The sequence below is a fragment of the Meleagris gallopavo genome, chromosome 12 (genome assembly GCF_000146605.3).
Source record: "Meleagris gallopavo isolate NT-WF06-2002-E0010 breed Aviagen turkey brand Nicholas breeding stock chromosome 12, Turkey_5.1, whole genome shotgun sequence".
NCBI lineage: Eukaryota > Metazoa > Chordata > Aves > Galliformes > Phasianidae > Meleagris > Meleagris gallopavo.
The window spans coordinates 9,005,764-9,031,481 of record NC_015022.2 but is presented as its reverse complement, the minus strand read 5'-3'; the positions used below and the strand labels follow the sequence as shown (position 1 = coordinate 9,031,481).

General features: G+C 38.4%; 1 protein-coding gene across 1 annotated transcript in view; it reads right to left on the bottom strand.

The window, feature by feature from the left end:
* The window catches only part of SEMA6D (semaphorin 6D), a 129,835-nt gene extending 107,071 nt beyond the window's left edge, over positions 1 to 22,764 (bottom strand). The window contains 1 exon segment of the mRNA XM_031555304.1: positions 22,684 to 22,764. The gene's annotated coding sequence lies outside the window, so the exon portion shown is untranslated.
* Between the last annotated feature and the right edge of the window lie 2,954 nt (positions 22,765 to 25,718).

Below are 25,718 nucleotides of genomic sequence, written 5' to 3'. Positions count from 1 at the left end.
TGGAACTGCACAATCACCTCCCCATGACCCCTGTTCTTTCCTCCATTTAGTAAGGAAGGTTGCTGGCAGCAAGGTTGTTACACGAACTGACAAAAGCGAGTGGAGACAGCAAGCCGTGCTTATTTAAGTCTCTATTCTTCCATGCCACTCAGCTTCAATCCTGCGCCTGGCAAAACAACATCAGTATTCTCTGCCTCTTAACTAAGGAAGCAAATCAAGAACCAGACAGGCTAATGGGAACTGAACCTCATTTCTTGGCCTCCTACACAACCTGGGAAGCCAAACGGAAAGCATCCTGCTCCTGCAGGCCTCAGCTCCCCTCGCCAGCTGGGAAGCCGAGCCCCGCTGGCTCCACGTGGGCCGCGTGCAGACGGCCTTCCCGGCTGTGAGCGCTGCGGGCCAGCTGGGAACGCAACTGCTTCTCCAGACCGCCTGTCCACGTGCCAAACGCAGCCTGCGGGGCTCCTCTTCCACCCGCCGCAGCCGGTCAGGGGCCTGCAGCATTGTTATCGCAGTCAGTCAGCTAAGTTCTTCAAAAACCTCTGTAAAGCTTTGGTTAAACTCCGCAAGGAGCGGGACGATCAAAAGAGGAGCTCCACAAGGGGAGGCACCCGCTGCCCTCTCCCTTAGCTCCCAGCACGCTGAGTGACGTTCCGGGATTTTATTTCCACCCCTCCTCATAACTGGGCTCAGCCTGAGGCACATTCAGTTAGAAATACCAGAGACACATTAGAAGGAGGAAACTGAAAAAGCCACAGCTACTGACTAGAGCTGGTTGAAAGGTTTCAACAAAACCTGAAACCGCATGAAACCCACCTCGTTTCACATTTCACTGCAATTTGAAACTCAAACTAGATTTGTTGAAAGGTTCCCTGAGGATTGTGGTTCCAGTCCCAACCGGCTTCTCCATTTATAGTACGTGACTTTACTAGCCCAGCTGAGGGCCAGATATAGCTGGGCCTTGTTTCACAGCTCAGCGAAATGAAGAAGGGCAGCCTGTCCTGCACACTGCGCCGTGTGGCCTTGCCAGACCCCGAGCCCTGGAAACAGCCCCCACCGTCCAGGCAGACTGGCATGCAATAGCAAGAGAAGGGATATCCCTCCTTCCCATTTCCATATGGGTAACGGATCGGCTAAAGTCTCCTTAGAGACCAAGAGCCTCAGGATGAATGAGAGCTAAGAAAGCTGCGCCCTCCTTCCCCTGTAGGGGCAGTCAGGTTGCTATTCATTACACCAGCCACAACCTTGTCTGTGGTCCCTGGACTGCCAGTAGACTGACCAAGACCAAATTACCGTTTTCACCTGAATTAGCAGCCAGTTTGAGTGATTTTATAGACACTTTGTACAAGCAAAATTCTCACTCTGATCTGACTACATATAGCTTACTGTGGCCATTTGCACACTGCACAACTGCATGCTTCAAATAATCACTGAGAATCAGGCTGTTTCTGGATGAGAAATCAGTCATAACTGTTGTTTTATGTTGCCACTGTTCACATACACGTAGGTGTTAATGAGCAGACAAAACCTCATATACTCTCTAGTATATCCACATGCCTGAACTGCCCGAAATGGTCACACATAGGAAGTACGTAGCCATATTATATGTACATGGATCATTTCACCAACTTTAGTTAATGTGGATTCTCAAGGCTGCATTTTCCTTTTCCCTTCTTTCTCCTCTCCCTCTGTGCCCTTCCATCTCTAGTTTGAGTTTTGGTTTGAAGCACTGGATTCATTCCTACATCAAAGAGAAATCTAAAGCGTCAGAGCCCACATCAACAGAAAACAAAGGCACTGTTTACAAGGCAGAAACTTGCTGAGAGACAAGCAGCTGAGTTTTGCAAGGCTCACCAGATGACTGCCACCTTGGAGGTACATCAAACATCTCGATTTGCTCAATACAGTCAAACATTTCTCTTTCAAAGCCTCCTCACAGAATGCATTACTTGTATTTCTGTAATACTGAGAAGTCTGAATGCTGACCAGTGCCCTATAGCAAGTACATTCCCCTTGTGCTTGGCAGACATAACTGAGTTTTGCTGGATAGGAAGCAGTCCAGCCGTATGGGCACAGAGGACCCTTGGGGCTAATACAAGCAAAATTTAAGCTAGAAGGAGTTGCTCCTGGCCATGATATCTCAAACTTGGGTGTCAGGATTCTGGACTAACTTTCCCTCTCCCTCTCCCAGGTTTTGTATTTTGGCAGAAAAAGAGTTCCTGTGACATTTTTAATATACTTAGATACTAACATACGATGGGCTTTGATCATATTCCTCAAAAAGAAACTCTGGCATGTGAATTCACCAGCACAAGGCCTGCTTTAAATAACGCTGCACTTTCCTGGACAAGTAATGAATGCCATGGCAGATTTAAGGCTATTTTCTCTCCAACTGGCAGAGCAGGAGCTCAGTATCCTTTGCACCTTACGGTTTCACCAGTTATGTTTTCTTCCCTTAGCTGAAAATTATTATTTGTTGTTAGAATGTCTCTTTACTTTTCTTCTCTCAAAGTTTTTGACAGATGCATGCAATGTACCTAGAACTCTGAAAATCAATATAAGTCTATTGGCATCGGTATGTCTAAGTCTATCAGTATTGCATTAAGCGTGTCCTTTATGGCTGAAAAGAAAAAGGGAGGATGAGTATTAAATGGCAGTCATCTCTCAGTTTCTATACAGCACAAATGTTTTTTCTACATTCTAGCTAAACTTTTTGACAATTAAATGCAAACACAGAAATAACAACCTTGTTCTACTTTTCCATTATCAGACTCAAAATAGCAGACATTTCTAGCTGGGCTACTTATTTCCACATTGCAACAGTGAATAAAACAAAGAGAAGGACATATTGTTAGCATGCTCAGCTTCTAACAAAATACATATAATTTAAAACTTATCCTTTCAGAAGCCTACAGAAATTTAACCAGAAGCTAATTTAGGGATGCAAAATTCAGCCTGTCACTGCTTGCTAAGAGGAGTCATTGCCTACAAAGTGCCCTTGACTACAGAAGCATGTAGTCTTTCAGTACTCTGGTCCTTCATAAAACTTGAAGGAGCTTCTTGCCAGTCAGGAACTTCGACAGGTTACTGTCAATGCAAACAAAAGGCCCAGATCTGATCACAATGTGGAGCAAGCCCACCCACAGAGACAGAAGAATTTTATTTGTATTATCATTGCCATACTGACAATAAAATAGAGGGTATATTACTGCAAATTCTGGATAGCCTTTAGAAATTTCTCATTTCTGTTCATTACATCAGATATTTAATCATGAGCTTCCTATCCAAACTTTTGCAAACACAGGGTTGAGTATTTAAATCTTTTCAAATGTGTTTAAATTTCTTTCAAAATACGGACGTATTCATTTGGCCTCTCGGATAACATAAGCTTTAACATAAGAAATTAATCCTAAAGCACAGTTCACAGAGTACAATTCCCAAGAAATAAACTGGACTACAGCACGAGCCTCATCTATATCTGGTGACTGTTCACACTGAGAAGGGTATAGCTCACCTATGTCCTCTTTGATTGAGCTGATTTATTTGCAGTGACATTGCCATCGGCTTCACTGTGCTAGGTTGGTAAGCAGAAAAGGTAAGACTTATTCAGAATTTACACTTTCATCTGAAGCAAGATGCAACAGATAGCTGTGAGAAGCAAAAAGAGGGAATGATGAAGAGGAATAAATGTTAGGTATAAAAAAACACAATCTAAAGAAATAGCTATTTCACAGTTTAACGATTCCAAAATCATCTGAAAGTTTAACAAAATCTCCACCTTTCATTTTGGCTATCATAGAGCTCCTGCTGTCCCTGGATGCGACTTCTTGAGGTATCATAGCAGACGCTGCTTTGAGGAGGGGTTCAGAGAAGAGCTTTTCAAGCGTTCGTTAAACTAAGGCATTTCATTTGAAAAGCCATGGAGTGAAAAATGTGTATGTATGTGAGAGTGAAGTACTCCAAGGCAGAGCCAGCAGCATACAGAGAAGAGCATGGGGGCAGCCCAGTCTGTGAACCTGCTTGCTTTGTGGATTTAGATCTGCGGCTGGGGGAGGAATCCAGCAGTGCTTGAGCAAGTCTCACTAAGGACTGTGGCTGGACACAGGGGATAGCAGCCGCCTGCGACATCAGCTGCCTGCCAAAGCAGTAACACGCCTGTCAGCACCTTGCCAGCTGGATATATGAAATATTAATGCCTAGATTTTTTAACAAATTAATAGAATCTGGAGAGAAAAACTGTGTATAGTATCGTATTTACTTGGTAGATACCGTATTCGCTTAAGAAAAGCATTCCTGGTCAGAGCAAGAGATGAAGAAGAGAATCAGAATTGTGGCTCTATTTAACCTTTGTCTGTAACAGAGTGCTGTGTACATACACATGATTATTCCTCTTCTATCCAAAACATGCCCCCAAACATTCAGTTTGAATATGGGTTCGCATGCTGATACAATGTACATCTGACACAGAAATGGCATTCACCTAATTAAGAGATTTTTATAGTAACGCTTTTCTTTTGTTAGCATCAGAGACAACAGTAGAGATAGCAGACAATCACTGAGAAATAATAGAGACAGACAACAGCAGAGGCATTACCCAAGATATATATTTTAATACTGAAGTCTCAATCTCTCTTTTAAAATACACACTGAAACTGTTTTGTTCTGTATGTGTATACGTACATATGTAACCTCAGGTAGGCACTGCAAGTACTTTTGATTTATCAGAGACATATTCATTCAAGACAGTGTTTGAAGTTCTGGTTGTACCAGGAGTCCTACTTCCTGCAATCATTTAGTACCTTTCTTCTGTGATGTTTTAGAAGCTTTTACATTAAACCCCATGCTTGCTATAATGATTTTTAAATAAATTCTGTGTGAATCTGTTTCATCTTAAGAACAGACTACTGCTTAAAATTCTGGAAAGATATATGCATGCGTGTGTGTGTGTGTGTGTGTGAATCTCAAGTGAGCACAGTATCTACCGAGTAAATATGCTATACATTATTTTTCCCCCCAAATTCTGTTAATTTGCTAAAAAGTCTAAGCATAAATACCTCATATATCCATGATAATATATATAATCACTGGATAACAAAGTTGCATTCGTAAGACTTACAATGGCTAATAAACATTTTAATTATTGATTTCAGCTGAGAAGTACCTGGGGCTGAGCATAAACAAAAGAAATAAGTATTTGTCCCTTGGTTAATGTTTTTATTCAAGTGTAGAGGTAAAGATATAGATTCCAGAAATGGAAAAAGCAATCCGCTATTTTCACTCATATTTAGAACTCTATTAGTGGGCTTGTGGAACAAAAATGTCATACACTTCAAAAAAAAGCAGGCTATGAATTAATGTTTATAGATTTTATTGCTTTTTCCACCTCTCTATTTTTATTCTTTTTAATAGTCTTAGAAAACTTGGAATTATAATTCTGTGCCCACAGACCCTGTCTTTTCCTATTAAGCAAACATTGATTCCTTGCATTTCTCTCCCCCACCCCCTTTTTTTTTCCTCCTTCTCCCCTCTTTGCTTTGAACAGGCATAGAATGATCTTGGACAGTGGATCATTTTGCGTGTGCCTAATACAGAATCCATAGGAGCAACCATGGTGCTTTGTATCACTATATAATATATATATATATATAATGCTATTAAATATATATATATATAGATAGATACATAAAAATATATATATATATATTTTAAATAGCATAATACTTTTTTTCCTACTTACTTTGGGCTAGAGCAGCAATGCAGAGCTTGCCACCCATGCCACACAGTGCCCATTGGCAGCCCTACAAGGATCTCCAGTAGCTCACCTGGAGCTCTGAGGGAAGAGTTGCAGGGATCTGCTTACCAGGACTAAGCCAAGAGAGGACCTTTCCCTGCCTGCAGGCCACCATGGGCTGCCACCAACGCTCGCAGAGCACAGACGAACAAATACCAGTGGCTCCAGAAGTCTAACCCATATGTACTGCCAATAGCAGAGAGGGGCACTTGCTGCTCCTCGAGGGTCTGTAATGCAGCTAATTGATATGGGATTGCTCTCTACTTATCTACTTAGTCAACATCAGTTTGTGTTTGGCAAAGAGCTTGCCCTGAAACTCAGAACAGCAAGATGCTAGCCATGGCTCAAGTGTATATGACTTCTCTCAAACCTACCAACATGCTCATCAGGATACTGTGTGGGGCACGGCTATCAAGATTACGGAATTGACGGAAAAGCTGTGCAATGCCCCTCCAAACTCACATCCTACCAGCTTAGTCTGTACTGAAACCTACAGGGTCTGGAAAAGCTTCCTGTCATTCCCTACACGAGGACAACATCGGAGGCCTGCCTGCCCCCAGCTCCTCTTGGTTTCCCTCTGCATTCCCTCCCGCAGGGAATAAAATGCCAAAGGCACATTTTCATTGTTAAGCTGTCACACACAGGAGGATATAAAATAAAAGGAGCTTGAGGACTTCAGGACATACGCGACAGATAGTTTTCATTTATTCTTACCTAAAGGACACATCTTTGCATTCTTTGTTCTAACAAAGCACATGCCATAATTCCACAATCTCATTTCACACATGCTCATAGTAATTAGATCAAGGAATCAGACAACCTCTAGCTGTCGCTGAAGCAACTCTTAAGCTAATCTTAATTCTGTTGCTTTTATAGGAAGTTTTCTTCCTTTAAAGTACCCTAAGACATTTATTACTTCCTGCTTTTGACAAAATTTTATTAAAATAAATTGATTTTACTGGCTGATACCATTACACTCTGCTGAAGGACAAAACACCATACCTTATTTTCATCCCTGAATTTTGGTAAGGACATTTTTAAAAATTCAACAAACCATTGACTGAAATGACTAGTGCTGCATCATTTCTTTAACAGGCTAATTTTTTAAAAAATTATCAATATATTTGAAATTCTGTAAGGAAACAAACAAAATACATCTACTTTTAAAATATACTTTCAGAAAGATCACATTTTAACAATCAAACATAACAATATGTTATATTACATTTGGAGCAGAATGTTTACCTTTCGCTGAGTTTCTCTGCCAGCTGTGTCAGCGCTGACTTTAATAGCTTATGTATAAAAAATATTAAAAAGAGCTGTTTATTTCTTTTAATTGCCACAATCGTGCCAAAAAACACAATGTGTGGGCTGTAGGCAGAGTGCTGGGAGCAGTATTATTCATGTTCAAAACTGTTGCCTGATTTGCTTTCTTTGAAAATTACGATGCTATAAATAGGAACCCAGTGAGATTTGCCGATTGCGAGTTTTATTTTAAAAGCTGCTAGGATGAAACTTTTGAAAGACTTACAAAACATAAACCAATCTGAACTATTGCATTATGATAGTTATTTCCCTTTGGCATAGATTAGACTTCAGAAAAGAGTTACAGATTTGGCACAGACCTACCTCCTATTTCTATCCTAATGCCCAAACACTGGGGTTTTAAAACTCTATAGAAAGATTTGCTTTTTTTATTTTTTTTCTTTTCCCCAATATCTTACACTCTGTCATTAAGCCAGCTGTCTTAACTCACTGTTTTGTTTATCACCATAAAAAATGTTTCCTCAAACTCATGAAAATTGTATGTTGCTTGCTCTGTGAAAACCCTTCCCCACAAATCACTTTTGAATGACTCCAATACTAAGGCACACTAATCTGTTACAAAAAGAGAGTGTCAAGCCAGTGTCCCACTGGAGTACCACAGCTGTCCTTTATCTTATTTATCAGCACATTAGCATTTTCTCGCTTTCTTTATAGCTGATAGAAGACATGCTCCCAAAAAAACAATCAACCAAAAACAACCCCAAACGAAACCTGCTCAAAAGATTCTATCAAGCTCTTCTTCTGTGATGAAGTGCACATGACATTCATAATTAGAAAGCTGGTGTGTTGATCTGCACTTGAAACAGAAAGCAATGGAAGCTATTGGAATATGCTGACTTTTTAACAAAAGGGAAGGAAATAAAAGATATGCTGCTAGTTTCATTATGAGCAAAGGGCCAACAAAGCAATTACACAGCTTGATAGACCCACCTAAATTCCTAGCTTTGCCCACTTGATTCTGTAAAGTATAAAGAAACGGTTTTTGCCAAACACTTCAATGTTTGACTGTTTTTCTTTATAAGAAATAGGTTTAAAATATGCACACACACTGTACTGCTTACATAAACTACACGTTTTGAAAGCGGCTTTAGATTTTGGTCTCCATCCTTAAGCATGAAGTGAATGACCTGATAGCCATTCTCCTAAAGGTACCTTTCATCAGAAACCTGGCTCCTGTTCAGAGGCATTTTAGCAGTAACATTTGCTGTTCCTAACAACTTGTCAACTCGGTCTTGATGCCTGTCTTCTTGCAACTCCTCTGTCCTCTGACTGTGTGACCTTTGAGTTTACTTAACTCAATGGTCTCAAATTTGGTTCAGCTTGAGAACACAATTGCAGCATTCCAACCACAGGACAGAATTGCAGAAAATGGAAGAAAGGATGGGAAACAGAGATGTGGTAAGAGAAGAGAAGACAGGAGGCTCTTCTCAATATTGTTCCAGACAGCTTTTAACTAGTGCTACACTTTCCTTCTTAAATACTTAAGGATGTGTATCATAATACCACCCTTTAATCTAAATACATTAGTTGTCCTGATCTGAATGTCTTATTAAAGAAATTGTACTTTAAGCACAATTAAGTAAGAAACAAGAGCTGAGCCACGTGTTTTGGGCTAGAAACAAAAAAGGAACAATAATTATTTTCTGTCCACCACAAAAACTCAATCAAAATATAAAACCTTGGATTTACCCTACATGAACCGTGAAAAAGCAATTAAGAGTGTGACACAAACCCATCATATGTGATCAGGAGAGTTGACCCTGTTCCAAGGATAAAATGGTAACTTGTATCCTGGTCCAGCTCAGTGACCTTCTGAAGCTGGAACTTTCAATTATGCCGAATTAGCTGCATCACATTGGTTGGCTTTGGGAGTGAGGCTGGATCAATGCAGCACATCTCACTGATGATGACAATGATTTAATCAATCTCAGTCAGTTGGGGGACGGCAATAAGGTTGCAAAGCAAGCACCAAAAAACTGAATGACAGCAGCTTTCATTGTCAGGGTTACCTAGCTGCTCCCCATTTGTTCTTTCCTTTAAATGCAAATTTGAAACTATGAAAAAATAATGCTAAGTAGCAATTTCCTAGAAGGGCTTTTGTCACATCTTTTCAGAGTTATACTCTCTGTGCCAAATTGGAACCTGATGTTCAATAATGCTGTTTTTGACACTTCTGTGCAATAAACGTGAAGATCCTTCTTTGCTCAAGGATGTCTATGACACTTTTGACACCTCTCTGCAGAACTGCAGGCAGCCCAGATGTTCTCTGTATTAAGCGGAGCACTGCCACAGCTGCTATTGAATGCAGGAAGATATTGGGCTTCAGGCAAAAGTAGCAAAGGGCATCTTTCCTCTTTTTAACTGAGCAGTAATTTTGGAGGGTAAAACCTTTTGATGTGAACAAAGTTAAAGTCTCAGGGGGACTTTACAGACAAGGGGACGCACGGCAGTTTCTCTGGCTCTTCTTTCAGGGGAACTCAGAGCCATTACCGAGCACCTGTTTCCACTTCTGGATGGAAAAACACTGCTTATGTATCTGTGCCAGGATAGCACTGCTGCATCTGCTGGACATTTAGTTAGAAAAGAGGCTGAATGTTAGGATTCAGGCAAAAATGGGAATACCAACAACAGGTTTTAGTGATGGACTCAAGCCTCAGTTTCTGTGTATTCAGAAGGGGGCACAATCCAGACACTCCTGGCTTGTCTGGACTTCTCAGAATTCGGATACAGGGATTTTTCTTCACAAGTTTCCTTCCACAGCAACAACTGCTAAAGGAGCCTTGGCTACATGCTGTTACCCAGATATACAAGGAGGAAAACATTCTAAGCTAAAAAGTAAATAGGTATTTTCTGCATTGTTTTCCTCATTTCTGCCTTTGTACCGTCCCCATAACAGATACTGGTGGAACTGAGTAGTGAACTGCACTGTTTTTATGCATTTGCTGTAGTCACCAACTGTGGGTGAGAGCAGGGAGAGGGGCTCCACTGCTCCACACCACTGCCACCCTTACGACTAAAACCAAGTATAAACATCAGAGCTACCTCAGGGAAAACGAGACCAAGTGTTTTATTTTGAAATAAAACTTTTAAATTGGAAAATTCAGTTCAGGGATCTATTTTTAAGTAATTGATAGATGTGTCTCTGCTGGAAGAATTTTCCTGGAAAAAAATTCTTCCCGATTAACAACATTTAAAATGCTTAAAACAGCTCAGAAAGCTGTTATATTTATACTCCTTAATACACATTCCTGAAGGTCACACCACCTTCCTCAAGAAGCAATGGAGCAGAAGAATGACTTTTATGTCTGTTCTATCCTCTGTAGGCACAAGATTTCTTACCCACTGCCTCACTGGGATTGCTCCTTGCCTGACTTCTGCCTTTGGCAGAACAGCTAGCTCCCTGGTGGAGGGTCTGGCCACCTTAGCTGCTGGCTTGTTCTGAAGCAGGAACAGTGGCAGCCAAAGAGAAGCAGTGAGAAAGCTAATATTTCTGGGTGCTACTTAGACCTACTGTTCCTGTAAAACTCTTGGCATCCAGGAAGAACAATTACTTGTAAAATTTGTGCTGGGAGGTTTTACATTGTGCTGCCAAGCCATACCTAACATATGTCAGCTTTATCAAGGAGCCATTAGCATACCAGAAGAAAGCCTACAAACATCAGCATCCCTTGTTGTACCCTGCTGCTGGGATCCCACTGTGCATTTCAGCTCTCCATGGCCCTTCTGATCAGGTGTACGTTACCAAATGAATGGACATTCCCTATTGCCACATGCAAAACCCAAGCTGGGCATGGCCTGCAGCTGATCCTGGTAAACTGTAGGGCATGGGCATGTTGACTTTGCTCCATGTTTTAAGTTTTTGCCACTGTTTAAGATAGTGTGCTACAAGCTTATAGGCATAATGCTGCTATAGCGCTGACTGTCATGTCATCTGCTCCGTTTGTAGACATACTCGCCAGCACGGGTGTCACTTTCACAGCCAGATGCCACTGGACACAGAGTTGTGATACTGATTATTATGGAGAGTAAGAAACAAAGGGCAAATCATTTTCACTGAAGAATCTGCAGTGGAAAATGGTATCCATCCCTTTATGCCCTAGTGCCTCCTAGTTGGACCAGGGCCTAGTGATCATTATCCACTGTGGTGCAGGAGGACAAGCTCATTAAGAATGATACCTTCATTAGGCAGCAAAAGCTGCCTATTGTCAGGCTGTGATCTATTTTTTTACCTTGGATATGTGTCACATATTCTCTCTCCCACATCCCAGTCGCTCCACTACTGCAGATCACTGTTTCAGATTATGATGGATAGATCCTGCTTTAAGAATTACAAGCTAGAGTTTCACTAACACCACAGTAATATTTGCTAAACACTACTTAGTTTTCTCCAAGTACAAGAATGCCCTTACTTCTCTCTGCGTGGAAAGGGATTGCTTGCTGAAACCCTACAGTTACTGGCAGCTCCCATTACAGACCTCATCTAACTCAGTGATTACATACACCTGAGTACACAGTAATAACAAAAACACTGCACCACACCTTCACAATATATATTTACCTTTGCATGTATAAGAGACTTCACTTCGCAACAGAAATCAAACAGTAAAATGAAACCACAAGCACCAATTAAAAATATTATTTTAAAATCTGTTTTGAACACACAGGAGGGTATAGGGAAAAGAGATGGGCACTATTTCCTTCCATGGAGATCGTTTTTGCTTTTAAGTTTCATTTTTGAAGGAAAAAAGGATTAGCATTTAATCTATCATTCTACTGATAGATGGTATTTACAGAGATCTGAAAGATTCAGAAAACAGTGATATCTTAGAGAGTTCTGTGTTATTTCTTAGGCTTCCAAAAGAAGCACTCAGATGTAATTGCTTAAAGTAGACTTCAAAAGCCTTGATACATCAGCAGCCACAGCAAACGCATGGCTTTTTCTCTTTTAATTATCCCATTCTTCTAATAGGTTCTACAAGTCTTAAACATGAATGGAGATCAGAGGGGGAGCCAGATTTTATGTTTTGCTTAAACAATTCTGAAAAGAGAGTAATAATTACAGAAGTGGCTAAAGCTTGTGTGGTGGTTTGTTTGTGTAAGTGAAGTACTCCCCCAGTGTTTCTCTTCTCCAAGTTCAGTGATTAACTCCACTTAAACTCTAATTCTTGGGTGTCTGTTGACAAAAATCTCTGCAACATAAAAGATTTAATAGCAGTACTTGGCATAAAATATTTTGGCAAAATTAACCAAATATCACATCAAACACAGTTGAAAGGCAAATTTCCCAGCCAACAGAAAAATTTTATCAAAGTCCAAATTCTGAGGTTCTTTTATTGTGGTGGAATCAAAATTACTGCTAGCTTATCAAAGTCTTTTGGTCAAGGTGAAAACATTTTAGATATTGCTGTTATTTTTCCTCTTTTTCTGGGATATGGTACATATTCAATTATGGCAAGACTACGTGTCCTTGCTCAAAACTCTCAAATATACTCTTGTCTCACAAAATTTAAAGCTGTCCTGGTGAATATATAATTTTCATTTGGAGTTTAAATCTTCACACCTCATACTTACTTAGAAGCTCTTTGCGTTATCACTGTTCTAGTTATTTAAAGCACTGCCTTCCTCCTTTATCAAGTAATACTTTCTTCTTTCTCCTTTACATTTTTAAAGATTAAAAAAATAACAAAAAAATGACCTTTCCACTGATGTTATTTTCATAACAGATACCAAGTTGATCTGAGAACATTACATTAAATTCTCCTGCACGTTGAGCTGGAATCTAAATACGGCTCCTTTATGAAAGTGGATGCTTATTTATTTCAGGGAGATTTTTGGGGGGAGGATTTTCCTAATGAGCATGGTGAGCGCAGCTAAGAATTTTCAATTAGTTTTTAATTTTTAATTTTTAGAACATCAATTTTCAGACAATTTTTGGACATATAATTAAGCTTGAAGTTAATTATCTGTTTACAAGGACTCTTAATGCATTGCTTTCACTGCAGAGAGGCTGTGCAGTCAGGCTGTAATCTGAGCCCAGTGCCAACACCGCTGCCAGGCAGGAGGTTCCTGCTGAGCCACAGCCCGACCACGCAGGCTGGGGGCAATCCGAAATGGGCCTCCATCAGAAGCAAAGCCCAGTGGATGAGAACTCCAGGCCCTCCCACCCAGGCTTTGCTTTCAAGTCCACAAAGGCGGCCAGAGCAAACCTGTACAAATGGGGAATTCCCTCACAGATGGGGAGCTCGGGTCCTTGCTTGTTGTTGTGATGTGTGGAAATCCAGTTAGAAACGCATCCCACAGACTGAAATATGGGGGTGTCATAACAGCCAAAAACCTGTTTTCAATCATTTTTGAATTCTCAAAATCAGAATTATTACACGATTTCAACAGATAAGTGTGAAATTCAAAGGAAAATCCCTTCAGTTTTTAACGTTGAAATTTCAATGACTGAAATAATAGTTTTCCCAGACCATTCTGAAGCTGGCTAAGTTCAGAGCTTCACATGTCACTTATTTACATCAAGACACTGTTCTGCCTGCCCCCGCCCACACTGAGCACAGCGCAGTCTCAAAGAACTGTGATCAAATGCTCGAATCCTGTAAATATTTACAATATATTTGACTGTATGAAGGCGGACAGTCCCCACGGAAGTAGCACAAAATGAAATTAAGTCAGAGGTAATGGAAATTTTAGCTTTGTTTATATGCAACAAAATTGTTCAGTTCTCTCTGAGTAGTATAGAGAGCCCTGTGCAAGCCCAGAAGTGACTCATTTTGGACTTAACTGAACAATGTCTAGGTTTTTGTGGCAGAGGTAACTAATTCCTCAGGTAAACACTTCTACACCCACCTGGGCACCAATGACAATGTCCCCTGCCGTGGTACCTGCTGACACCCACACTATCCATAGCAAGCTGAAACTACACCTGCTCCTTTCTCCCCATCACTTCATTCACATTTCAAACTGGCACACATCATCACGGTGACCACAGGCAAAAATACCACACGTGATTCCTAACCAAACTTTCTCCTCGCAGCAACAAATCATCTCTTTTACTAAATGAAGTAATAGCTCTTGAGGAATACATTTGCAGAGCAGATAAAAATATTTGCCTGTTGCAGATTTCCAGGCACATCATAAAAGATTACACAGCAGATAAAATAAATATTCTGATGAAAATACCATAAATTTAGGATAATTGAAAGAGAAGTATTACTCAAGTATCACACATTCCTTCCTCCTAAGAAGTATTCATGCATTTTCAGAGCCTGTGCTGGCTTATATGATGCCACAACCATTATCTTGTACAAATGTGAAGATAGCATTGGTTCTAACATTATTTTCTATCAGGGCTGACCCATTCCATTAAAGAGAACTCAATTTCTGAGTTTTGTTCTAGCATAATTCTTGTTTAATTTGATTTTTTTTTGTGTAAATTGCAAACACACAAATGAATAGCTGGTATTTCTATAAGAGCTGGAATATTCTGCTTTTTCGTTATCATAAAATCCTGTATTCTGAACATGTCTTCAGACAGTCATATGAATTATTTGTTGGCTGTTAGGTGGATTTATGCTTTTCATCTTAGCCTGAACTTCTCTCATGAGCATTCAGATAAATTATTTTGAAGGCGTTCAAGAGCTAAGGATCCAATTGTATTATGTTAATATTACAAGATATCTATATTCATGCATCACAAATGACTGTGCTACAGTTTACTTAATATTTTGCATTATTATATAAATATGAGTCTTTATGTCAATGCTTTAGTTCCTTTTTCCCCTTGGTGTTTAAGTTTAAGATTGCACCGAAGTCCCGTGGATGCAATAATTGAGGTTAAGCATGTGCATAAGTGCTGTTCGAGATGGGCCCCTATTCCCCAATGTGCCGTTCATCTCTGGTAGATGATGGAAGATTGCTTTTCTCTTTGCTCATTAATACAAATACACTTTATCCTCTCTTTGCACTTGCTATGGTGCCGCAAAACCATTTTTATGATTATGTTATTTATAGTCATGCACATTTCAGGAATGTTCCATATAACTGTATCTGGAAATACACTTGAAAATTGTATATTTCACACCTGAAATACTATTTGGGGGGAAATGAGGATTTCTAACTTTAAAATAAATTTCACTGCATACAAAAGCGATAGATTAAGCACTGAATTTTAACACTGTATTTTATGGCTTTCTCTACCTTAGCTTTGTGTTAGTACTATATATACATATATATAAAATACTTGTTAGAATGCTTGTGAATAAGTGATTCTCATCTACTTTGTATGGAAAATTGACTCCATTGCAGGAGAGAAGTGACATCAAGCTGATTACATGAAGTCATAATCCTCCATTGAGACATCACACAATGACATTGTTAACATTAGTATGCAATATTTATAATAAATAAAAGAGGCTATTGAGGCTTTCAACCCATAAGGAGCTCTGGGTAGATGACTTCACTGTAGGAACACAGCGCAGTTATAACAAGGATAAAAGATTTATTTATACATAAATACGTTCTCATTAGTAATTCTGCACTAACATGTAATGGATACAATTGAAGGACCACTGGGGTGTTTTTTTTTTTGTCACTATTCATTGTTTGCACTTTGACTATGAACATTTAGTAATAAAAACAATAAGAAATCAGTTTATTGTATTGTATATTATTAATTCTCATGAATGAAAAAATATTCTATTTTTATAGGTTACAATAACACCACATCAGTCCATGTCATGGAGATCCAGCAGGCCCTTAACCTGGATCTTGGTATAAACTTTTTTTTTTTTTTTAAAAGAGGTTTTTCAACACAGTGCTTTATGAATATACAGCACATACAGGAAAGATTTCTTACCGATTTGCCTTTATATTATAATTCCTCCGATACAGCATTTTTGGTATTTTTTCTTAGCAGCATAGTTAAGGAATAGCCCAAATTGGGCAGAAGGCACCCAAATGACTGCCTGCTGCCCTCTCTAAGATCTCACTGATTCTCTGTTGATGTCACACAATTTATATGAAGAAAATTCAGAAAATTCCACTCTACCTCGCTTTCTTCACTACCATAAGCATCTCTCTGCTCTCTGGAGATTGGGCTTACTTTTGGACTATTTTTTCACATTCACCTTTGTCAGGCAAAACAAAAGTAAGGCAATAATTCAAAATACATGTCTATCCATCACATTTGACTACACAATAATTTTTGTTCAAAACCCACCCTCTCGATTTGGTTAGCCTAATGCATTCTGTTAAGTTTATCTTTTAGTGTTCTGAAATAGGTCAGTTTGTAAAATCCTTGAAATATTCAGGGAAATTGCAATATTAATGGAATTATAGTATAAGAAAAGTGTGTATGTATGTAGAGAATATTTTCCATACAGTACAACAAGGACACACCTCATGTCTTCTATTTAACAAAAATCACCAAAAATCAAAAGAGGGAAAGCTAAAATACTGTACTATTTTTCTATGTTAGAAAAATGAGGTTGATCAGGTATTCATTTCTCATTTTGGGAATTACATTAACATGTTTCATCTCTTTCTAAAACTGCGATTTAAGTTGATTACATGTAAGCTGTCTGGTAAGACAATCTTATTCATATTGAAAAATAGATCATTTAATTTGGAATTACTCAGCTCAGCAGCAAAAGTCCTTACTAACAATAACTGAGAGGAGATCAGAAGAATTCTACTCTACCTCCAAATATGGATAATGAAACACTTATTTTTTTCCTGCTAATTTCATCTGTTCATTTTCAGCACTGAAATCTCAAACATTTTTTTAATTAAAGATATAAAGCCAATCCCTTGACAAGTATTATTTTCTGTGCCTGTAGCAACCATGAACTGGCTCTTCTTTTCTTCAGTTCTTGTTTGCATAATATATTATTTATTTTGCTGAAAATGGGATATATATAAAAGCTTTAATTTGCAAAGCCTCTTTCAAAAACAAAACACTGTTTCGAGCTTCACCTGCTTAAAGGAACCAGCTGTACGAAAAGCTACCATAAACCAACACAGCTGACCTACACTACTTTCATCTTCTATGCCCTTTCTGTCATCATACTTACACAACTTGTATACTCTCTTTAAAGAGATAAGAAGAGTCTTAAGCTCCAGTTACTATGTAATAGAACAGAAAATACCAAGACTGTATTAGTTTAATATAGTAGAAGCAATGTGCTCTCTACGTCCTAATACATTGTGTACTTGGATCTAAATTTACTGAGTTTCCAGGAAGTTCCAACCCAAGACATCCCTTCCCAAACACCCCTGGTATTTTTTCCCCACAGTCTGTGATGAGCATCTGAACGGAACAGAAAGGTGAGCTACATAATTTAGGTAAACATCTTTCCATTTTTTTTCCATCTCATCTGAGATTCAGGATACGAGCTTTAGCATATTCAGTAACAAATCATTTTTAAATTTCCAAGTTTATCAGCTCTGTGATAACGATGCACAATTCAACTGATCTTGGAAGGTATTCATTGCAACCTCTCCTGTCAATCCAGCTCTTGGTTCTTATTCCCCAAGGATTCAGTCTATATCCCCTTAAAACCAGTGGAAGGGCTCCCACTTACTTCACTGGAACCTCAATCAACACAGATGTTACTTCAGTTATTACAAAAATGTTATTTTCTCCAATGCATGCATTTATCAAGCATAAAAATAACCCAGCTTTGTTTCTTTAATGGTTTTTTCACAGCAATCTAGCTGGTTGGTGCATTTGCAATCTGACAAAACAGATATCACTTCTTGCAGAGAGTGTATCTAAGTTTTCTCATCTATTTCAAAAAAAGTCTCACAAAGCTATTCAGAACTCAGTACACGTTTATTCCTCTTCACAATTCATTTTCTTCTTTTTTTTTTTTGTGACAACCTAGGCAATAATTCACAGCTCACTTGGTCTCCTAAATAACCCCCTTTATATTTACATGGTAGGCATTCCCCCATTACCCAGTGGGATTCAGCTGTATTGGCAGGCAGTCATTAACCATTCTTAAGACATTACAGGTTTAACATATCCTTCTCTAGTTAGTGTCTTTGAAAACATCTTGTATGGTTACCATCTCACAAATATATAGAAATCTTGACAATTTAACAATAACATAAACTGTGTCATTTTGTAATTCTGAAGTGTTCCTTCTTTGGGTCCCATCCAGACTCCTACACAAAGCCTTTAAAGCTCAGAAGCATTTCACCCAATGGAGGATTGTTACGTTTCTTTTTTCTGCTGGAAATTAAGTGATGTACTGAGTTTCTCTGCTACAATTTTGTAAGCATAGACTTGCGTTGCCTTATGTACTGCAGTTATTTTAACCCAGCATCACTGAGAATTCTGGGGGAAAAAGAAAATGGTGACAAAATTCCACTCTTTGTTGATGTATGGAGAAAAGTCCTTTTAGAAAACTGGCATAAAGATCATTCTTGCAAGAAAAAAGCCTAGACTAACTCTCACAGAAGTGAAACTTTCACTAGAAGGTCATCTTTTACTAGAAAGCACAAAAGAAAAGCCAAACATCCAGGACTCATGGGCTTACTCTGAGGAAACTCTCCCAACTGACTTCCTCCACTGCCTACAGAATGTCACTGAGGTTGCTGCTCTGCAGCTTTCCTTTGTGCTGAAATCTCTAGTGCAAACGGGACCTCTAGGACACATACTCCTACCTAACAAATGGACCAAAGAATAGCAACACAGATTAGAACTCTTTAGTAAATGCCAAGTTACATTATGGAGGCTGGTAGGAATACAGAAGACAACAGATTGATGTTTACATTACTGATGTTTGGCACTGGTAATTTTACTTGTTTTTAACAGATCTCCAAAAGAACCTGGGGTCACAGGCTGTTGATCCCACCTAGAGCAGTTTGTATTCTATAAGAATTGACACAAATGCTCAAAACTGAGTTTACTGGATAGATAAATATTTCAAATTAATACACTAGAGTGCTCATAACAGCAAAAAAAATCTTGAGGAAAGTGATTTTGTTTTGAAGGGTAAAAGAAAAAAACGCAATCCTTTTTAAAATTGAATTCTTTTCTTTACAGTATTATCACAAAGTTTAATTAGAGTATGTTTCTTTGATTTGAACCTGAGCCTTCATTATATGTGGGTGTGTATCATATCTCAGGGATGCTCTAAAAGTAATGTCTCCTATTTTATTATGTTGGCCCATGATGCCAGAGGCTGATGGTGGTAGGATAGCAGTAGAGAGTAAACCTTCCCACCAATATTTCGTTACATTCTGTTGCCATGTGACAGATGGCAGCAGAGGGGCAGTCTGATAGAACAGCATTTGACAATGAAGTGCAGATGAAGCAAAGGTGAGGAATCAAATTCCTCCAGGTGGAAAAAAATGGCATCCACTGACATTCATTGATGCTTGCTGAACATATCTGGAGACCAAACAGTGGATGTGAGCACAATGAGCAAGTGAGTGATGCACTTCAGCAGTGGTGACAGCAATGTGAAAGACAAGCAACATTCCAGATTGCAGCCTTTTACAATTGCAGCATGTAGGTTCTTACCCATCACTGGCAAAAATGCATAGGCAATAGTGGTGAAAAACAGTGTTTTGTATCTGAGAATTTGCTCTATCAAATAGTATTATTGTGCTCTTTGTATCTGCTGTAGTTTCCATGGAAATAAATAGGAGGCATTACTTTCAGAGTAACTTCTGTACAACATCACTGGATAAGTCTAGATTTAAGGGATAAATTCTAGGTAATTCTTAAGAATCATTTACACTGGTAAATAGAGAAGAAAAGTACAAGATATTAAGTTAATATGCGAAGTTATTGCTTGTTTTAGCAAAATTAGTGAAAAGTATTATGAAGTCTTTAAGACCAGTAAGCACTTGAGCATGTGTTTCCCATACATCCCGTACAACTTCAAGTAACATTCAAATGGCACTGAACAAATTACCATAGCAGATGTAATGAAAGGAAAGGGCCCCAAAACACACAAACTGTTTGGGGTTTTCTTTAATTAAAGCAAATAATTCTTAGTTACACCTGATGACATCCCATACCTTCTGAAGTCTACTCTTTCATCTTTAAAAGCTCTGGAGGGGGCCATAGCCATGTATCATTTGAAATGCTTTGATAACAATGTATTTTTAAACTGATTATTCCTTTTAAGTTCAGGCTAACAACAGTAATATCCTATTAGAAGTAATCCTGAATGCAGAACAATATTTTAGGATACTAATTGCTCATGTTCCTAGCCATCCATGAAACATATGCTGAAAACACAGAAGTTTTCAGAAATGCCTCTCTAAGTCATAAATCTTTTACAGGTACAATTATGTGAGAGCACCAATGGGAAAAACACATTCAACATCTGGAGTCATATGAGTTTACTGAAGTAAAATTGCAAAATTAAATTTAGATGAACTTAATTAAAAAAGAGGATCCACTTTAATATGGACATTTATCAAGTTCTCATTGAAAACCTTTTTGCCTCAAGAAAATATAATAAAGTATGAATACAAAAACCATACGAATGCTGAAATGAAGGTGAAGGGATGGTCAAAAAAAGAAATGCAGTCAGAAGGAGCTTTTTCTTTTTTCCTCATTTTAACACACTTAGGCACACACCCTTTACCTGTATTAGATGCATATAATACACAGTACAATGTACTATATTGAATTATTTTTTTACTGCAAAAGTGAGCTGGTCAACATGCCCTGAAGATCACTAATCCTCGAGACACCTGTTGCACATTTACAGAAAACATGGACGTGCAACTTTTTCCTGTCTCCTATTATGTCCTTATAAACATACAGATGCTCAACTTTTTCTCCTAGATCCTAAGAAATCTTTAGCTAAGACTGTTATACTTTTTAGTGCTTAAATATGTTACTTGAGTTACTACTGCTACAGTGAACAGGAGTTCTGTCACAGGGCTTGGCTTTTGATGACTTGTAGTGAATCTTCATTTGCCTCAGCTAAGACACACACTTTAGCTTTCATTCATTAGGTCATTAGTGTCTTCTGTTTTCAGGGGAAAAAGATCTAGTGGTTCATATCTAGTCACTTCTAGCTGCCATGAATTCTCTGGCAGAGCCACAATGGCTTTCATACAGAATTTAGCAGTGTCAAAAAATGATTTGAAAAAATTAGAGTAGTGCTACAAGAATCATATTATTTCTTCACAAAACTGCCTTGGTAATTTGTTGTTCTTCACCTTGGCTGTGTGATCAAGTAACGCGATATAAACTTTGTATTCTTTTACTTCTGATAAGGAGCAGTAGGCTCTGAGGAAGATAATATCCTTTATTAGGAACACATTTCAGCATTATAAAAGTTACCCAGCAATAATGAAATGTAATCTGTCTTGATGATTCATGATAACACATTACTATGCTCATTTTCATATGAAAAGAGTAAGATTGGACAGGGCTGCTATTGTTGTTGAATACATCTTCAAACTGAAGCAGAGATTTTATTGAACTACTTGGTTAATGACACTTAATTACTTGAGGAATGATGAATAAGTGTTTTGTTTCCACATTAGAAGAATCCTAAATTTTGAGGGGCAATCTATTAAAAAATATTTATTCTTCCATAGCCTAGAATGGGCAGGACTTGGAAGTGGTGGTACTTGTGTCTTCAAAGTGAACTAAAACCAGCTGGCCTAAGTGAAGTCAAAGGGCTGTCCACATCCTGCCTCTAACACCACATGAGAGTTGATGCTAAGGGGAAGAGTATGCATGCATTGATATGTCTCCTTGCCTACTACTTCTCCAAGTCCAAAAATGATTAATGCAACATGTGGCATAATGGTGAGAATAATTCTCACAAAAAAAGCATGAAGCATAACATTATAATCTAAAAATAAGATTTTCCCTACCAGAAGAACTGAACACATATGAAGTGCATATTTCCTGTAAAAGAACTATTTTGCAGTACCCAACTACAGTTTCCTATACAATATCTCCCAAACCAAACCAAAAGTACTGTGGGACTCTGCTATAACCTCCTCCTTTTCTCTTTTATTACAGCTGTAAGTTTTTTCCTGTACAGCAGGAAATTCTGAGCATCAAAGTGCAACAACATTACATTTCTTTGCAAAATCTCCACAGCAGCACAACGTATGGGAGCAGCATCAGAGAACATGACTCAAGGTTTGAACAGACTAGTTACAATGAAGACAACATCAGAAGCAAAAATAATTTGTAATTTTACAACTTGTTTGCTCAGTTTCAGCAAGAAGAAGCTACTGAACTTCCTTTTTGTGCATTTTACTTTCTCTTTGGAGCCTGTCCACCAACCTTATGTAAATGGCTACATACTTCAAAATGTACAATATCAAACCTTTTGAGAGCAGTTTACTTTAGTAGAAAGGACAAAAAGTGACCTTTCTGATTTTACTCTGATGAAAATTGCTCAGATCTCGTGTCCTGAGCTCAACCTCTTGCAGATCAATGCATGTTCTCATATCTCTGTATTGATCAAGGAAAAATACTTCATTTTTTTCCCCACACACATTCAGTTTTAGTGCAACGTGAAAGAAAACAGCAATATTCTAATGTGTTTTAGTATGGCTTTAGATCTTACCACTGAGACTGGATGCGAAGATCCTTAAATTGCTGGCATCAGTAACCCTGCAGAGGCTGGCATGAATTCAAATGGGTAGTCCTGCCAAAAAATCAGAGGAAAATATTCATTAGACAGATGATTATTTTAATCACACCTTCCTAATACCCATGGAATATTTGCTCTATAAATGCTTACCGGAGCCTTAATGGTAAGACCACTGAAATAGATCTGAATGCAACAACCTAGGCATACTGAATCTTCAAATGACTGTGAATCTGAACACTGGTTCCCATGTAGTAATTTCTATTAAAAAAAAATCTGTCCTTTCATGAAGGCAAGCCAACAAATTTTACCAGGAGAAGTAACAGTGCATGATCGATTTAATAAACTATGTTGGAAAGATGGCTCACGGAAAAAAAAAAAAAAGGCAAAAAAACAAAAATACACACTACTGGCCAGCCCCAAAATAATGAAGCATATACTCAAACACAGTTGATTTTTATTCCAGATCAAAGATGTTTTGAAGTTCAAATAGATTTGCCTCCAAATAGTTTCAGTACAGGATTATCCCTCTTAACATCTAAAAAATAACATTCAGGGTTGGCATTTAACACCTTATTTGTACTGCAGCACTTCAGGGACAAGCAAACTTGTAATTTCTACCATATGTGAAACGCTTCTTTTATAACATTATTGAAGTTCCTATACAAAAAACACGACTGAGAAAAACTCCAGCAGAAGGAGTACTTACTAAATACATGTATAAGAATTATTTTTTTCCACAACAAATTCTTATTTTTAATTCATGTACAGTATTTTGTAAATATAACTACATATAAAAATGTGTTTCCTTGAGGTTCACATTGTTATTTGCCAATTTATTCAAATTACTCATATTTACTAGAACATAAAAACTGTTTGGAATGAAAGCAAAGTAGAAGTGGACTTGATGACCAGAAATATGGAGATAGATGGATCACATCAGTTTTATCAACTAGTAGCACGAAAACCCAAGTTGCCTCCATATAATAACAGAAGATCTAAGAATCATTAAAACCTGTGGAACAAATTCAGAACAAGAAAAAACTGTAAGTTAACTGAGTTAACATCGAGCTCTAGAATAGCACAGAGCATCCCCTATCTCTTCTTTCCTCTTCTCTTCAAGCTTCCAATGAATGTACTGCCATTTTCACTTTATAACAACAAATTCCTTCTAGTGAGATTTTCAAAGCCATGTAAGAGAACTGGGTGTCTAATTCCCTCAGGCAGTTTTGAAAAGTACAAGATTAATATCTTATATAGCTCCTTATACATCAAACCATTTCCCAGTGCACTTCACATTAATCTTTAATCTAGACACTTTAATCTTCAAATCTTCATACAATAATCTTCAATGAAAGGTACTTTCTGGGAGTTTACAGTATATTTAACACAATTTAAAAACTACTAGTGCATTGCCCTAGCTTTTAATACCCAGAAAATGTTTTATAAATTAGATCAACTACAACCTAGCCAAGGTTTCTGCATTTTTAATATCTTTGGAGGGAGATTACAACAAATGGGTGCTGGAGGGAATGACTTAGCTGCTTAAGCATCAGTTTGCAATACTGTAAATCACTCCAGAATTTTAGCCGTAGATACCAGAGTTCATTCAATGCTTCACATTTTCCGAGGTAAAGACCAGTATCTCTGCATACTCTACTGGGGAAAACAACACATCTTACAGCGTATACTATTCTGCTTTGGCAGCTCTCTGTGTGCACATCTGGCCACGGACATAGTTTCCATATCTGTGTTTTTTTGCCAAAAATATTAACTGCTGGAATAGTGTGCCAGGCCCTTTCTGCAGGGATATAGCCATGACTTCAACTCCTCCTGGCCTTTATTGTTCCCTTCTGTGCTGTTTACTTTACCACAGCACCTCTGAGTCCTACTCTTGGACCACGACTTCACAGTATGAACCCTATCCAAAGCACAGTGGAAAAAACATCTAAGAATTTATAAAAGAAATTCACGACAGAATGCAGGTAGGGGGAAAAAATACAATAATAATAGTCATTATGACAGGTAATAATTTTTTTCTAAGTAGAGCGGTGAAGGCACAGTTTGAGAAGAAATTTGAAGAATCAGTTTTGCAGACATTCTTAAGAGTTTTGACAGGAGAAAGCAGGAAGGTGCTGGCTTGAAAGTGAGAGCTGAGGTAGAAATGGACACCATGAATCAAGCTGAGGCTGTGGCTTCTGCTTTCATACTGACAAAGTGATGAAAGACCAGAAAAAGAAAAATCAGCTGTGCAAAATGGGAAAGGGAAGTCAGATACCACCTGAGTGCTGTAGTCAGAAAGTAATACGGCCAAAAAAGAAGCCAGGAGAACAACCTTTCTTAGAGCATTATTTGAGCTCAGTAAGATTACATTTCTTGATATCTAAGAAAGGAAATTCACAGTGGGAGAAATCTAACAGCCAACACAGATGGCCAGGAAACACGACCTAACAGACTTTAGATGCCAGCTGGATTTGAAGTGGAAAAGAAGTTTCAGTTGAAGACAATGCTCAAATAATGAATGTAGGTGATAGATGGTAAGCTTTTTACAGACATTTATAGACATTATGAAATAGAGTAGCTGAGAGGGCTTCTGCAGAAAGAGTGAGGACCAACATTTTAGTGATGTTCATTTTAAATATCACTTTGGTGTTTGCATAGAAAGAGACTAAGATGTTGAGTAGAGAGGCAGACGAAGTACAGAGGTTCACATGTTTTCTAATTAACCTTATAAACATGACAGCTGAACTTGTGCTTGCAAGTGTGACTCATGGATACACTCAAAGGGAAGCAAAAAGCTCACTCTCCTACAAGCTCCTGAACCTGGAGCTTATGGAGAAATGATAATGCAAATTCAAAGGGCACACAAAGGAAAGGACAGAGTCCAGGTAGCCATCAGAAGATTACTGAAGCTGAAACATCTGATAGGTTCAGGTGCCCAAAGGTGCACCACTGATTCTCTGCAGACTGAAGAAAGTTATTAGAGACTCATTTGAGCAGTCTGTCTACTA